The following is a 17,380-nucleotide window of genomic DNA, read 5'->3' as shown; positions in this document are numbered from 1 at the left end:
CACTGTCTTGCTCTGTTGACCAAGCTAGAGCGCAGTGGTGTAATCTTGGCTCACTGCAACCTCTGACTCCTGGGTTCAAGCGATTCTCCCACCTCAGCCTCTCATGTAGCTGGAATTACAGGCATGAGCCACTGTACTTAGCTAATTTTAAAAATATATATATTTTTAGCAAAGACAGAGTTTTACCATGTTGGCCAGGCTGGTCTTGAACTCCTGGCCTCAAGTGATCCTCCTGCCTTGATCTCCCAAAGTGTTGGGATTACAGGCATGAGACACCACACCCAGCCTCTTTTGTCAAATTTTTTACCAACCCCACACAGTAGGTATGATTATTCCCATATTAGAGGCAAGGAAAGAGGGTCTTTTAGCTGTTTCCATAATGTGATGCACATGCATATACAAGAACTGGAGCATGTATGTGTATCTGAACCTTCTTTTGTCCTTTTTGTGAATGAAATCAGCACCAAATAATAGAGGTTGGCTCTGGATTACAGAAGAACAATTAAAGTGGGCTGTGAAGGAGATTTTGATTAACAGAGGTCTTCCTAGAGGAGATGGCACTTGAGCTGGACCTTAAAAATGAGTAAGATTTCAATAAGAAGAACTGTGCTGGGGACAGGCAAGAGGATAAGGTGAAATGACCTACCAAGTTGAGGGAACAGCATAGGAAAAAGCAGAGAGGTATGAAATTGGGAGATCTGTTGGTGAACAAATCTGTAGGGGATGGTTTGTGGAGAGAGTAGATCTGGAATGGTAGGTGGAATTGCATTGTTTAGGGTGACTGTAAAGAGCTTTGACCTTTTTCTCAGGCCCATGGTCCATGATAATTATTAAAGGACCTTTCAGCAAGGAGTCAGTGTGGTAGGAGCTTTGCTTAAGCTGGCACCTGCAGGGTAAATGAGTGAGAAGGCACACTGGAAATTCTCAATACTTCCTTCTGCCACTGCCACTGAATGTAGGTGGCTTGCTAAATAATTCTCCTGTGCCTGCTTCCCCAGGTTACCACAATCACTCAAATTCATGGACCTCTATTAGGTCTCATGAGATGAGAGGCATAGCTTTTGGATGTGAGTTTCAATCTGATGCTTGATTATATATATATGACAGTGGCCAAAAAGGGCAGAAGCTGTCTGTGCTACAAAGGCTCTCAGACTGGATGGGGGAAGAGGTGATGAGGAAGTCCCACCTCCTAAGTAGTCACATGCTCCCATGCTCTGGTACTTCCTCCTATGCCACATCTTCCACCCTACAGCTTACACTCTGTCGGGAGAACCCCAAGAAGGAGCGTGATCTACAGAACATACTGTCCACATGTGTTCCAGAAAGTCAGGTCACCCCTTGAATGCTTTGCTGCTTAGAAATTTCTTCTGCTAGAGAGACTCTAAATTATTTAGGTCAAGTTCAAAGTTCCACAGATCTCTAGGACAGAGGCAAAATGTCACCAGTCTCTTTGCTAAAGCGTAGCAAGGGTGACCTTTGCTCCAGGTTTCAATAAGTTCCTCATATCCGTCTAAAACCACCTTGGCCTGAATTTCATTGTCCATATCACTATCGGCATTTCAGTCAAAACCATTCAACAAGTCGCTAGGAAGTTCCAAACTTCTCCAAATATTCCTGTCTTCTTCTGTGCCCTCCAAACTGTTCCAACCTCTGCCTGTTACCCAGTTCCAAAGTCGCTTCCACATTTGCCAGACATGGTGGCTTTTGCCTCTGATCCCAGCACTTTGGGAGGCAGAGGCAGCCAGATTGCCTGAGCTAAGGAGTTCAAAATGAGACTGAGCAACATGGTGAAACTCTGTCTCTAACGAAAATACAAAAAATTAGCCGGGCATGGTGGCATGTGCCTGTGGTTCAAGTTACTCAGGAGGCTGAGGCAGGAGAATTGCTTGAACTTGGAAGGCAGAGGTTGCAGGGAACCGAGATCACACTACTGCACTCCAGCCTGGGTGACAGAGTGAGACTCCATCTCAAAAAGAAAAAAAAGAAAAATTCAGGCATCTTTGTAGCAGTGCTCTACTTGTCCCCTTTAGTTCTCTTTTTTTGGAGCTTATGGATTTTGGGAGTTGAAGCTTTTGGATCAGAGATGCCTAGGTAGCTTATAGACAGAAACAGGCACATCTCTACAGAGGAGAATGGATACCTTGGCCATGTAACCCTGAGAAGGAATGCCATCTTTCATGTGGAAGTCGTGTGAGGGGCTCACATCCCAGCAGATCGGAGACATACTAACAACTTTTCAACACTGTACAGGGAACTCTATGGTTTTCAAAGTGATTCTGCCAACATTATTTTCCTTTCAGTTCAGAAAACACCAAGGGAGTAGGAGTTTTTATGCCTTTTGGGCAGAGAAGGAAACTGAGACTTAGAGAGTTTAAGGGTCATTCAACTCATAGAGCAGGAAAACTAAACTGGAACTCATGTCATCTTGCTCCAAATATAGAGGTGTTTCCATTAAACCAGGCTGCCTCTCAGAAAGCAGTGAAAGCCTGCAAGGGAAAGGTGTTTCTGGCACCTCAGCACAGAAGGGAACTCTGACCACATTTTCCCATGGAAACATTTTTGCCCATGTTGGTTATGATCTATGGCTGAAATAGTAAAGTATTATGTTCCAGGAATATACTTGCCTTCCAGTCAATCTAGTTACGTTTCACATATGCCTATTAGGTAAGACTATAACAAAAATTTTTAAGAAGATATTTTTCCTACTCTGGTGTGGGATGCAGACATAGGCAGAAGCCACTAAAACAATAGGAGCTACCTAATCTGTCTCCCACCAAGAATGACCTTTCCTTGTCTTCCACCAGGGAGTCCCACCCATGTTAGAAATACTCTGTCAATGAAATGAGAGGTAACATCCATAATAGAGTTTTAGGGCAAGATATAATTCAGTCCAAATCTAAGCATCTAAGCTATGTCACTGTGTGATAAGAAAAAAAAAAAAAATTGGCCTTTCTCTCATTGCTAAAAATTCACCCAGCACTGGCCATAAAATATAGTCCCTGCATCTGTAGCCCCTGAGAGAATTATTTCCGCATGGGACTCAGCTCTGGTCTTTTACCTGTGTTGTGAAGGGCTCGTTCTTGTTATGGGAGGCTTTTAAAGTATCTGAGTAATAATTTGAGAAGTAAGGCCCATTTGAGAAGGAGGCTGAGGCAGGAGAATTGCTTGAATCCAGGAGGCAGAGGTTGCAGTCAGCCGAGATCGCACCACTGCACTCCAGCCTGGGCGATAGAGTGAGACTCTGTCTCAAAAAGAAAAAAAAAAAAAAAAAAAAAAATTAGGTACCTTTGTAGTGGTGCTCTACTTCTCCCCTTCAGTTCTCTTTTTGTTGGAGCTTATGGATTTTGGAAGTTGAAGCTTTGAAAAGGTGAACTGCTTGGTTTAGCAAATTGTGACTTTAGAAAATAATATTTGAAGCCTCAAAGGCTGGGTAAAATAGGAAGTGCGCATGTTTAACCAAGCCAAACCTGGTAGCCATCCCATCAGCTCCTCTTCTTTGCCCACTGCCTCATATGTGCCATTATCAACAAAATAACAAGAGCCCTCTATTATTTAGGGCCTACTTTAGACCAGAGACAATTAAGATCTTTCTATATCATATTGCCAGTCCCTACAATGCTGCAAAGAAGGCATGATGACCTTCCATTTGAAAGTTGAGCAGGTGGAGGCTCAGAGATATTTAGTAACCTATTCAAGTCACCATGCTCTTTTTTTCTATACCAGGTTGACCTGAGAGGCTGAGTGAGCTCTGCTGCTGACCAGATGCTCCTGGTTTACTCAGGAGCATTAGGGAAATAGGCACGCTTTTTCTTGTTTTTCTTCTTGTCTTTCCTTTTGATCAAAATGTCGATCTCAAAATATTTAAATCATCTCCAGAGCAAGTTTGACTTCTATGTCTGCTTTTGATGACCTTTCTGTCTCTTCCTTTGCTACCACACTGCCTTCTGTCACTTATTATAACTGTCATTTAAAAAAAAAAAAGGGAGGGGGCTCTGAATTATGTAATGGGATTGGTAATAAGAAAGGCATGCTCTCTTGAACTTTATCTTAATAACAGTTAATAGTCCTCAGGTGAGGTCATGAAAGAGTCTCCTACAGCATTGGAGTAGTTGTTTTGACTTCTAGATTTTTCTATCTTAGTTTTGGGGTCTTTGTTCCTAGCTGAGTGAAGATGCTTGGTGGGTTCTTAGAGCATCTGAGATGTTTCTGAAGCAAGAATGAAAGGCATGGTAGCCCTAGAATTTCTAAATTTTATTTTTTTATTCATGGTTAATACCTGTGACAAAACGCAGCTGCTTTAGTAGAGACAATACAGAATTTAGTGGAAAACAAAACTGGGTTAAAGTATTAGCTCAGGGATTTACTTGCTGTATGACAGGGAAAAGTCATTCAGCCTCAGTTTTCAAATCTATACAATGGAAGTAATCCTCTTCCTTCTATTTAACCTCTGCTGACAATTCTTCTTCTTCTTCTTCTTCCTCTTCATCCTCATTCTTTAAAAAACTTTTTTCTTTTAAGTGTTTTACTTCAGTACATTTTGGGGAAACAGGTGGTGTTTGATTACATGAATAAGTTGTTTAGTGGTGATTTCTGAGATTTTGGTGCACCCATCACCCAAGCAGTGTACACTGTACCCAATGTGTAGTCTTTTATTTCTCGCCCCCCCTCACCCTTTCCTGGAGTCCCCAAAGTTCTGTGTATCGTTCTTACGCCTTTGCAACCTCTTAGCTTAGCTCCCACATATGAGTAAGAACATACGATGTCCGGTTTTTTATTCCTGAGTTACTTCACTTAGATTAGTAGTCTCCAATTCCATCTAGGTCACTGTGAATACCATTATTTCGTTCATTTGTATAGCTGAAGAATATTCCATGGCATATATATGCCACATTTTCTTTATCCACTCATTGATTGATGGGCATTTGGGCTGGTTCCATATTTTTGCAATTGTGACTTGTGCTGCTATAAACATGTGCACAAGTATCTTTTTTGTATAATGACTTATTTTCCTCCAGATATATAACTAGTAGTGGGATTGCTGGATCAAACAGTAGATCTACCTTTAGTTCTTTAAGGAATCCCCACACTGTTTTTCATAGGGGCTGTACTAGTTTACATTCCCACCAACAATGTAAAAGTGTTCCCTTTTCACTGTGTCCACACCAACATCTATTATTTTTTGATTTTTTTGATTATGGCCATTCTTGCTGGAGTAAGGTAGTATTACATTTTGGTTTTGATTTGCATTTTCCTGATAGTGATGTTGAGCATTTTTTATATGCTTGTTGACCATTTGTATATCTTCTTCTGAGAATTGTCTATTTACGTCCTTAACCTTCTTTTTAATGAGATTATTTGTTTTTTTCTTGTCAATTTGTTTGAGTTCCTTGTAGATTCTGGATGTTAGTCCTTTGTCAGTTGTATGGATGATGAAGTTTATCTCCCACTCTGTGGGCTGTCAGTTAACTCTGCCGGTCATTTCTTTTGCTGTGAAAGAAGCTTTTTAGTTTAGTTAAATCCTGTCTATTCATCTTTGTTTTTTGTTGTGTTTTCTTTTGAGTTCTTTGTCATGAAATCTTTGCCTAAGCCAATGTCCAGAAGGATTTTTCTCTTGTCTGATGATATCTTCTAGAATCTTTATGGTTTCAGGTCTTAGATTTAAGTCCCTGATCCATCTTGAGTTGATCTTTGTAATAAGGTGAGGGATGAAGATCCAGTTTCATTCTCCTACATATGGCTTGCCAGTTATCTCAGCACCATTTGTTAAACAAGATGTCCTTTCCCCACTCTATGTTTTTGTTTTCTTTGTTGAAGGTCAGTGGCTATAAGTCTTTGGCTTTATTTCTAGGTTCTCCTTTCCATTTCATTGGCCTGTGTGCCTATTTTTACACCAATATCATGCAGTTTTGATGACTATGGCCTTATAGTATAGTTTGAAGTCAGATAATGTAATGTCTCCAGATTTGTTGCTTAGTCTTGCTTTGCTATGCAGGCTCTTTTTTAGTTACACATAAAAGTTAGGATTGTTTTTTCTAGTTCTATGAAGAATGGTGGTGGCATTTTGATGGGAATTGCACTGAATTTATAGATTGCTTTTGACAGTATGGTCATTTTGATAATATTGATTCTACTATTTGTGAATATGGGATGTGTTTCCATTTGTATGCATCATCTATGATTTCTTTCAGCAGATTAGCTGTTGACTATTCATAATACAAAAGTTTCAAATGAGTATTAAAGAATAAAATCTCTCAGGCTGGTAGTTAGCAGTTATGACCAAGATGCTTTTGGTTAGTATATTTTACAAAATTTCCTCATATCTAACATGAGAGATGAACTTATTTTAATATAATCCTCTTTCTACCTTTAAAAGACAACAATAGTGTTATGTATTTATAGGTAGCTTTTAATAATTTTGTCATATTTCTACTAACCCAAATGATTCACAGTGACAAGACATTTTAATAACTTGATCACAGAACCATATAGACAAACATGAATTTTAATATAAATACAGTTATTAAAAGGTAGAATTTATTTGCACAGGGGCTAGCTATGGCTGTTATGGGGAATGGGTGTGTGGTTCCCAGACCAATGGAGTTATGTTTCTAGGGGGATTGTGGCTGCCTCTGCTGAGTCATACAGGTCACCAGGGAAGTGGAGGAAAGCTGGCAGCCACAGGCCTCACCCCGCTCCCATGCAGCCTACAGTCCTAAAGGCCAGTCTCACTTCCACTGTGTCCCCTCAACAGCGCCAAGTTTTATTTCCAGGCAGCTGGCAGCCAGTGCTGAGAACTTGCCCCAGACCACAAGCCTCTCTGTTGAGAAAGCAATATGACTCACAGTTTTTCAGCATCTCAAGGAGTCTATAGCAGTGATCTTGTTCTTTCAAAGGGTCTGTGGATTCTCTTGGCTTCTTAATATGTTCCTGCAGTCGTTCTTGGAGCAAAAGTGCACCATACGAATCTCCCCACGCTGCTCTGTTTGTCCGGGCAGGAGCTGCAAGCTAGTCATTCCTCCTATCTGCCATCTTTGAGAAAAGGCCATCATAATAATCATAATGATCATTATTACAATGTTGATATGAAGATTAAATGAGATTCTGATGTAGAAGGAATTTATAAAGTGTAAGTGATTACAATGATGCATTAATAATAATAGTATCTTTTTGATCTCTCAAACATGTTAGCTGCTGTCTCCAGTGAAACATAAAGACAGGAGATTCATTTTCATTTTGTTTTCTCTCTCAATCATTGTACCTATATCCTAAGCTCTCTGAGTCTGAAACAGTAAACATTTGGAGCCCTAAGTCTCAGTCTTTATTTCTACAATACACAGGGTAAGGGTGGTAGTCAATGCAAGTCACATCAGCTAGAAGTTTCCAGGTGCATGACTCCTAGACGTAGTTCTACTTTCTGTTCTTCTATTCAATAAATGATATTTATATGCTAATAAGATAAGGGAAATTATTATATAGTTTTCTAAATCAGTTCTTCTCAAATGTGGTCCTCAGACCAGCAGCAACAGCATTACCTGGGAACTTGATAGAAAATTATATTCTTAAACCCCACCATAGGGCTACTGAGTTAGTTACTATAGTGGTGTGTTCCCACAATCCACGTTTTAGCAAGACATCCCATTTGATTCTGATGCATGAATGATAAAGTTTAAGGGGTACTGGTCTAAACATTCTTAATTGTTTTGTTTTTATTATTTGTGACTAATCACTTCCGATGTCTACTCAGTAGGTTGTTGACACCATAAATGACAACTTCTTGAGTCACTAAGCAGCCTGCATATAGGAGCCACAAAGAGTCAGGTGGCCTTTGGCTGCTAGTAACAGTAACTTCAACTCAAATGGATTTAAAAACAAGAAAATGTATTATCTCGGGCTACCAGAAGTCCAAAAGTAGGGTGTATCCCAATGTGGCATATCAGGCACCCGGCTCTGCGTCTCTGTAATGCCCTTGTTTCCACCTCCAACCGTGTATTGGCTCATTCCTCAGGACAGTAGCAAGATAGCAACCTGGTGCTGATGAAGAATGGCTTGCAAGGCTTCTAGCCACATATCCAGACACTTTTAGTAGCAGAAATGGACTCTATCCGTTTGTTTCCATCATAAGAGAGAGAGGAAACCTTTCTCAGAAGCTCTTCAACACACTTTCCCTCACATCTCGATCTCATGTCCGTAACTCTAAACCAACCATTGCCAAACAATGATTGTCTTATGCTTAGGTTTTGCCATTTCCTGAGGGGTCAACCCTTGAACGAAGTTAGGATGCCGTCACAAGAAAAAATAGGGAAAGCTAGGATTCATATTAATATCCAAATGAGAATTCAGCTTATCAGAGAGCATGTTTAAAAATTCAGAGATAGAAGAGAGGTATGGGATGGAAATGAAGCTGCAGATGCCGAGCCCACACTCAGTCCTGCCACCTGGATGGTGACACCTGTGAACATCTTCCAAGCTACCTCTTCCTTGACCAGTGGCAGCACTTCCTTCAGAGGAAACACTTTCTGCTTTGCCCTCTAATTATCCTTTTGTCTTGTGCATAGAGATGCTGAGGAAAGAATGTTTGACAGTCAGCAGAGCTGGTTCCAGATCCTAGATCCTTTATAGCAATTCTGCATATTCTACTTACTGTTGTGACAAATCAACTCCCTTTTCTGATACTCACCTTGCCTCACCTATAAGGCAAAAGTAAAATCATCTACTCCTAAGTGCTGTTTTAAGATTCAAAAGAAAAAAAGAAAAAAGTACTTTGTAAACTGTAAGGTTCCATGTGGGCAAGGGTTTTGATGATACCTTCATAGGTCAGGGCTTCCCAAATAGCGGGCCTCTAGTACACCCACATGTGCACACACACACACACACTCACACACTCACACACACCTGTGCCCTTCACAAAAAAAATTGACTGGTCCTATTGAAAGGAGCACATTCAGTGGAAATTGAAGTTCTATAAGAGTGAGCAGAACATATGGAAATTCCTGTAGGCTGTAGAACTAGGCGAGGTGATGACGATGTTGACCTTGACACCACCATCATTGCCATGAATGTGTAATATGTGCTCACCAAGCTCGTCTGGCTTTGCTGATCCTCATAACAGCTTTCAGAAGACTGTTACTATCTCTATCCCTATTGTGTAGGTGAGAAAACTGAGGCTTAGAAAGTTGTGAAACTTGCCCAAGCACATAAGCTAATGAGGTCCCTGTAGACTAAAGTAGAAAGAGAAGTGGTGGGATTGTTTGTGAACATTAAACGGGGACCTGAGGATTGAGCTTGCAGAAGGACAGAAAGAACACATCAGATAGGGAGACAAGTGGAAACAGCAGTAACAATGTGGGAAGGTTCCAAGAACAATAAGAGAGGAATGAATCTGAACTGGGAATCAGTTCATTCACTAATTCAAAAATATTCTGAATACCCCCTAGGTGCCAGCATTGGTGCTAGGCTCTGGGAATATTGTGGTCCAGAGGGACGATGGGAAGGATACTTCTAGGAACTCATGCCCTTCAAACCAACAGGCTGCCCACCAACTGGACAATACTGATGGAGTGTGGCTTGCCATTAACACAGACATGGGGACAATACTGATGGAGTGTGGCTTGCCATTAACACAGACATGGGGACAATACTGATGGAGTGTGGCTTGCCATTAACACAGACATGGGGACAATACTGATGGAGTGTGGCTTGCCATTAACACAGACATGGGGACAATACTGATGGAGTGTGGCTTGCCATTAACACAGACATGGGGACAATACTGATGGAGTGTGGCTTGCCATTAACACAGACATGGGGACAATACTGATGGAGTGTGGCCTGCCATTAACACAGACATGGAGACAATAATGATGGAGTGTGGACTGCCATTAACACAGACATTCGCTTTCTAGTTCAGTAGAAAGTCTGGTTCAGTTCTAATTAGACTCTATTTTTCTCCTGCTGTGTCTTCAGTCAAATCACTTTCCTTTCTGTGCCTGTTTCTCCATCTGAAAAATGGGAGATTCACATAATTTGTCTTTAAAGTCCCCAGCTCTGACTCTGAGGATTTCAGGTGACAATATTTCAAGTCTGTATTTCAAGGGGACAAATTATTGAGAGCCTGGATAGCCCTGGGTCCTAATCTCAAAACTGTTGCTCACTACCTGTGTGAGTTTGGAGATGCTCGCTGACGTTGCATCTCCATTTCTTCATCTTCAAAATGAGCTTCACGATGCCAACCTCACAGTATCTCTGTAAAAGCGATTGTGTATGTAGAGCACCAAGGACAGTATCTGGCCTATAGCAAGGAACTCAACACTTGACCTGTGCCATGACACGTCTTTCTCTATGCCATCTTCCTTAAACCAATCCCCACAATTTTTCTAGGCCCCAGAATTCTTTAAATAGATGAGTGAACTGAGGTCCAGAGGTGGCAGGTGAGTCACAAAGTATAAAAGCAAGTCAGAGCACAGGCCCCGTCCAAGCCCAGGTTCCTTTCCTCTCCAGGGAGCTTAAGGATCAGTGAGTCGCTTCCTCCCCTGCAGAACTTGGCTATCCCCAGTAGGCAAATGGAAATCTCTGGGCAGTGAAGTAAGTCATTACCTCTTTATAGAATGGAAATTACTCTAAAAGGGTAATTGGACTTCTCCTGCCTATTTGGAGGCTTGGAGATGGCTACAGCAATCCTCTTCCTGCCCTCCTCCCACATTCTATTTATCAATCCCTTCCTCCTCCTAGCTGCTAGTGGCTGATCTGCCTGCTCCCAGCTGAGGGCCAGAGCTCTAGTTTCACAGGACTCTAGCAAGGCCTATGTCTGGGTGGAGAACATGTGAAGTCACTCCTCACACCTCCATCTTTGGGGCTTCTCACTTAAGAGGTAAAATGCCAAATAACAACCATTTCCCAGTGAATATTTGGAGGTGAAGGGGAGCAATAATAGGAAATATAAGTTGGTGAAATACAAAGAGATTTGGATTTGAGTTTAGCAGCTCAGTTTGTGAGTTCCACTCCTGTTATCCACCAGCTGAAGGACTTTAGAAAGTGTTCTTCACCTCCTTGGGCCTCAGTGTATTCACGTGTAAAGTCTGAATCAGAATGCCAGCCTTGCCAGCTTCTGAGTTTCATGAACAATTATGAGTTAAGTCATTCAGTGACCACTTATTGAGCACCTACTACATACTGAACACTATTCTAGAAACTGAGGATAAGGCACTGAACAAGCTCCTATCATGGAGCTTATGTTCCAGGTGCAGGGGGTGGGGGGCAATGATGGGGAAATAATAGATGAGCCATATAAAGTCAAAGAGTACTGTGTATTTGAAAGAAAAGTAAAATAGGGTATCAGGATAGAGGTTGTGGAGGATACCATTTTAGTGAGGGTGATCAGGACAAACCTCTTCGAGGATGTGATGTTTGAAGAGAGACCTGAAAGTGGGAAGAAGTGAGCCATGTGGCTAGCTGAACGTAGACTGCGCCAGACTGAGGATGTAGCAATAGCAAAGACCCTGGGGCATGCTCAGAAACACCAAGGAGGGCACAGTCATTGAAGGGTAGTCAGCAAAGGGAGAGGGAAGGAGCTCTAGCTGGAGTAGTAGCGAGGCTTCAGATCACCTAGGAGCTGATGGATATAAAAGGACCATGTACACTGTAAAGTTCTAGTGCAACATGAGTGCTCCCATCCCATTGCCACTTCTTGTTTCAGGAACATGTTTTATACATTAAGGAGAAGCACTGCGTCAGTTATTTTACATCGCATTGAATCCTTGAAGCGTTCCATTAAAGTGGTAATAATTCTTATTCCTGTTTTACACAAGAGGTTGCTAAAGGTAGGAAGCCCAGTTTTGTTGGCAGCCTTCCATTTTTGGTTTGGTTTTGGCTTTTCTTAAAAAATAAATTCTGATAAGACTCAGATTCATTTACACTGATTGGGTATCCAGTGAGGGAGAGGTGGAGATGGGTAGGCATGGTGGGCACCAGGGAAAAGCTGCATGGGAACAAACATTGTGTCCTCAGAGCAGAGACTCCCTGGATGCATGGTCTAGATGGTTCCATTCATCAATAGCCTCAATATGATTAAGAAATGAGTAGACTATGAGATACTAAAAGTATACAGAATGAGAAGTCAGAGATATTGATGCCCCATATGCAAAGTAGGGTGCTCTAATGTGCTATCACAGTTAGTAATGATTGAGAATGTAAAGCATTTCAATCACTTTTAGAGGATGTGAAAGTGTCTGTGACCTTTACCCTTTCCTCATAATACTCAAATCTCAGTTGTGCAATTTAACCATGCGACCTTAGGCAAGTTAGTATATCTCCCTGAATCTCGATATACTCATTTGCAAATGTTGGGAAATAATCTAACTCTTGTTTTTTTGTTGTTGTTGTTTTGAGATTTTCTTGAGACAGAATTTAACTTGGTCATCCAAGCTGGAGTGCAGTGATACGATCTTGGCTCCCTGCAGCCTTGACTTCCCAAGCTCAAGTGATCCTCCCACCTCAGCTTCCTGAGTAGCTGGGGCTACAGATGTGCACCACCATACCCAGCTAATTTTTGTAATTTTGTAGAGGTCTCGCTATGTTGCCGAGCCTGGCATATTGTTGTTATGAAGCTAAAACAAGATGAAGTACATGAAATACTAGGCACAGTATCTAACATTGTGAATACTTAAATCATATGAATTGTCACTGTTATTCTGAATAATATTATTATTCCTTGATAATGCAAGATAGAAATACAAGTGGTAGTGACATAAAACACTCACAGGACTACTATAAGTATCAGAAAAGATTAAGTGGTTAATAAACCCTAGTTATTATTAGCATCTCAATGTCCTTTAAATAAAATGGATTTTCTTCTTAGACCTCAGAAAGTCAGGTGGTGTCTCTCTCATCTCACCTTCCCTTCTTTCTCTCTTACCGTCTTCTTTGCCCTCACCTTGGTTAGACCTCCATCATGGGGATGTCAAATACAGTTGCACAGGTTTTGCAGTACACAATGTCGCCACACACCAAAGCTCACCATTCCAGTTGTAGACGTCGTAAACATGTATTCATCATTGATCAAGTGCTTTGTTCTAACAAATCAGAATGTTGGAATAAGGGAGGGAAGTGTCGTAAGAAAGAGATGATTTTTATTTTTCTATTGTTTTTCTGATTTGCACAGAGGCACCATATAGGCGAGCATTAATACTCTGAGCTTTAGTTTTCCTGTCTGTGCAATGAAGCCCGAAACAGATGATGCCTCGGGATCCCCATGGCTTCGGGTCCCTGCAGGTTCAGAAGTGGGCACTGCACTACCTAAGTCCGTGAAGTGAGCTCTGGGACTATGGAGAGCAGGACTGTGATATGGACTGTGACACCTTAGAGACCTGTGAGTTCTTGGTCTGTCTACCTTAACCACAGGTACCTGTAAACTGGGGATGATAATCCTAAACTGCCTACCTCACAGGATTATCATGAGGATTAAATGAGGAAAGAGAGTGCTTTGTAAACTCTAATGAGCCACACAAATTGGAAAGATTACTTACACACAATGAACACACTCATACATTCATATATATAAGTATTTATGTGTATTTATATATATTACGTTGTATATATGTGTGCATGTAGTGTGTATGTGTACACAGTATGTGTGAGTGTGTATGTGTATATATATATGTATATATATTATATAAAGCTGTGAACTCACAGGGTTAGTTATGAATTAGAAGCTTGTAAAACATGTTTACTCATTCAGTGTAACCCAAGGCAGTTATTAAACAGTAGGAAAAACTGACAAGCTAAACTTTCCAAGCCTAAAAACACTTTTATAGTTTTCATTGTGGATTGAAGAGTGACCTTTTTCCCTTTTCTTTATTTAAAGGAAAATTTTAACATAAATGAGAAAGCAAGGGGGTCATTTTAATACAGTGAAAACTTCTACATGTGGGTGGGAGGTAGATGAGGGGAGCTGGATGGAAATGGCAGTCAACTCCTCAGTCTCCTTCCTTCTCCTCCCAGATCATCTGCCCTGGGAGAGGTGAGACCAGAAGTAAAACTGCCCTGGTCATCCATCTCCAGAAGATGCCCTTCTAGCTGGCCCTTACTCCCTCCCTTCCTTCTTTTCCCTCCCTCCCTCCCTTCTTTCCTTCTTTCCTTCCTTTTTTCCTTCCCTCCCTCCCTCCCTTCTTTCCTTCCCTCCCTCCCTCCCTTTTTTCTCCCTCCCTCCCTCCTTCTCTCCCTCCTTGCTTCCTTCCTTCCCTCCCTCCCTTTTTTTCTCCATCTCTCCCTCCTGCCTTCCTTCCCTCCCTCCCTCCCTCCTTCCCTCCCTCCTCTCTTTCTTCCCTCCCTCCTTCCTTCTTTCCCTCCCTCCCTCCCTTTCTCTCTGTCTCTCTGTGTCTCTGTGTCTCTCTGCCTCTCTCTCTGTCTCTCACATACATCCATGCATACACACACACACACACACACACACACCCACAAACACACACACACACATGCATGCACACGCACTTAGAAATCCACCTCTCTCTGCCCCCTCCCAGCTTCCACCTCCTTCTCAATGATTCACCTCAGCCTGGTTAAATGGCGTTGCTTGCACGACCAGAAAACCTGACTCATCTCTGCCCAGGCCTTCTCCCCACCCTTCTGGAGGCTTGCTGCCTCCAGGGATAGAGTGGGGAGGGGTATATGCTTTCTGTGTGCATGCATGTGTGAGTGTGGGGGAGAAGTGAGTATGGGAAATGGGATGGGCTCCAGAGTCATTCAATCCCACTGGTGCCTTTGGGTTCCCAGAGATTGCCTTTGGGGAGTACTGGTCAGACTTGGGTTTGGAGCTTGGGTTCTTCTCCCACCCTGGGGGAGAAAAAGAAAGACAAAAGTCTCCCTTATCTACTGAAGATATCCCAGCTATTAAATCATGGCAGGCTTTGAGGTATATATTTAGAAAAGGTAGGGAAGTTTGGGCATTCAGCTGTTTCTAACCTTGGGCACATAGTTTGTGCAATTCTGGTTTGGGTGTATCAAAAAGTGCTAAATAGATGAGGATAATTCACTCTCCCTAGTTTGTTGAGGTTTTCCCTTCTGCTTACTCCATACAAAGTGTTTCATGAATTGGTATTTTTTATAATAACAGTAATAACAGCAAAGCTGCTGTTTATTTAGTGTTTATCATAAGGCAGTGTACTATGTACTTCCCATACACTATCTAAATTAATTCTCATTTGAGATCATTGATTTCCTAGAGATAGGTATTTTCACATTCATTTTACAGATGTGGAAAATGAGGCTTAGAAAGATGACATTACTTGCTTAGAGTCATTTAGTAAAGCCAGAATTCAAACCCAGGGCTGAGCTCAATATTGCCCGTTCTGTTGCATTTCCCTCTGAAAGGAGATTTGTTACCAGTATCTTAGTGAATTGAATTGTCTAAGATGCATGGAGGGGCACAGTAAGGGTGATTCCTTATTAGCCACTGCAGGGGGTGGCTGTAAGGTTTTATTTGTCATGGCTTAGCTCACAGCCTGGGTGAGGAGATAAGAGCACAAGGTACAGCTACAGCAGCACAAGATCAGGGGCTAGAAATGTGTGATCTGGTTCCAGTACCTCTTCAGCTACACACATTCCTTTCCTGAGATTCAACTTCCCCTAAATGGAAATTTTCACTTCCATTGTGCCATGCCCACCTCACCAAGTACTTGTAAAGCTTAAATGTAATGGGGTGGTGGGGGCATAAACTAAAAAGGGTTTTACACAAGGAGAGGGCAATGGAAAGAGAAGGGCAATCCTCATTGCATAGGGATAGAAGAGTCAAAGGGTTAATGGGCATCCAGAGTGAATGACTGAGGTGCTGTAGCAGAGGGCGAGGCTGGGTAAAAATCCCAGGGTTGTCAGGCATCAACAAGCAATCCTATCAATTAGGGAGATTTCCTGGGGTGTGGTGTCTGGCAGGTAGATAAAGTGATAGGGAAATATATACGAAAATAAACAGGAGTTGGGTGAGTTGCAAGACTAAATCAGGTAAAGGCTGGTGAAGAGCTTGATGAGCATTCTTTCTGTTACGGCCATGTGCTTTAGTGGATGGAAGGGAAGGAACTTATTTGTACAGAAGCTTACAAGGAGGTAGGGAAACAGGCCAGTCCCCTGAACTACTGCTCAGTGCTCTTTTGTGTAAGACCCAGTGGCGTCATGGGATTGTTGTTTCCAACACAACTCCAAGGTTGATGCATAATGAAGTCCTAGCATTCCCCCAACCTTCCACCTCATGGACTTTCTTTCAGCAGATAAAGGAAGCCATGCTTGTTCATTGACTCACTTGTTCTGCGTAAGCTTAGGCACTAGGGCTCAGGTGGTAAATAAGACGGGCCAGGAAACTTTCCATAATGCTCCCAGTGCATGAAGGAAGGAAGGCAACTGCGTAGGTAATGACAGGACAATGAGTTAAGGACCATAATAGAGAGGGACACAGGGAACTGTGGGAACTCAGTTGAGGGGCCCTAAACTTTGCCAGATAAAGGCAAAGAGTGACCAAGAAGAACTTTTTGAAAGACATTGGGTCTGAGCAAAAACTTAAGGGATGAACATGAGTTGTCCACACGTATTTACAAAACCTCAACTGAATCATGAGCTACCTCTGTGGCTTCACCCCTGCCTGGATTCGTTCAACTGACTTTTAAGGAATAGCTGCTGTGTCCCCTACACTCTGCTAGACACTGGGGAAGTTATGAACAAGCTAGACAAGGCTCCTAAACTCATGAAGTTGACATTTTACTTATAAAAAGCAAATAAAGAGGTAAATTAACAAACACCACAACTACAGGTTATCACTAATGCTTGGAATACAATCAAGAGTTCTCTGGTGGACCGTAACTGAAAGTGGGCAGTTTGGGTTTGCATTAGTTGGGGGGGTGCAGAGGATTCTAAAGGATTGGAACTTCAGCCGAGATGATGGAAGAGAAGCAGCCAGCTCTTCAGAGAACTGGGGAAGGGTTGTGGAAGCTCTCATCTTAAGACTACATTTTCCTGCAGCATAGCATCTGCATACCCCAGATTTTTTCTCTCTGTGTAAAGTAAGTTAGCTTATTGGCATTCAGATTCTTCTGTGTTTAGGATGGCTATGTTTCCAGGCTATTAAAGGTCCTTCACTATCACATTTTGTGTGCCCTGCTGTGTCCTTGGGGCTGAACATTGGCATAACATGAGTATCGGAAGTACTGACCTAGCATTTTTATTACCTTACCGGGCACTGTGTGAATTTTCCTTAACAATAACTACTGACATATGCATCATGTTTTGCAGATTATAAAGCCTTTTATAGAGTTAATGTATTCTTCTTGCCTTTCTTATAGAGTAGATACTGACATCCTTTTTTTGTGTGTGTGTTTTGTTTTTGTTTTTTTTAAGGCAGGGT

General features: G+C 41.9%; 1 protein-coding gene and 1 long non-coding RNA gene across 6 annotated transcripts in view; both read left to right on the top strand.

Moving 5' to 3' along the window:
• LOC119467706 overlaps positions 1-5,042 on the top strand; it is an 8,765-nt gene extending 3,723 nt beyond the window's left edge. Inside the window, exons 2-3 of the long non-coding RNA XR_005196299.1 lie at positions 3,123-3,124; positions 5,028-5,042. This is a non-coding gene — a long non-coding RNA (uncharacterized LOC119467706). The remainder of the gene's footprint in view (positions 1-3,122; positions 3,125-5,027) is intronic.
• ASTN2 (astrotactin 2) overlaps positions 1-17,380 on the top strand; it is a 950,477-nt gene that overhangs the window by 860,477 nt on the left and 72,620 nt on the right. The gene's annotated exons all lie outside the window — the stretch shown is intronic.

Source organism: Cebus imitator, unplaced genomic scaffold (genome assembly GCF_001604975.1).
Source record: "Cebus imitator isolate Cc_AM_T3 unplaced genomic scaffold, Cebus_imitator-1.0 Scaffold320, whole genome shotgun sequence".
Classification (NCBI taxonomy): Eukaryota; Metazoa; Chordata; class Mammalia; order Primates; family Cebidae; genus Cebus; species Cebus imitator.
The sequence above is the reverse complement of the archived record's forward strand: the minus strand, read 5'-3'. Positions and strand labels throughout refer to the sequence as shown.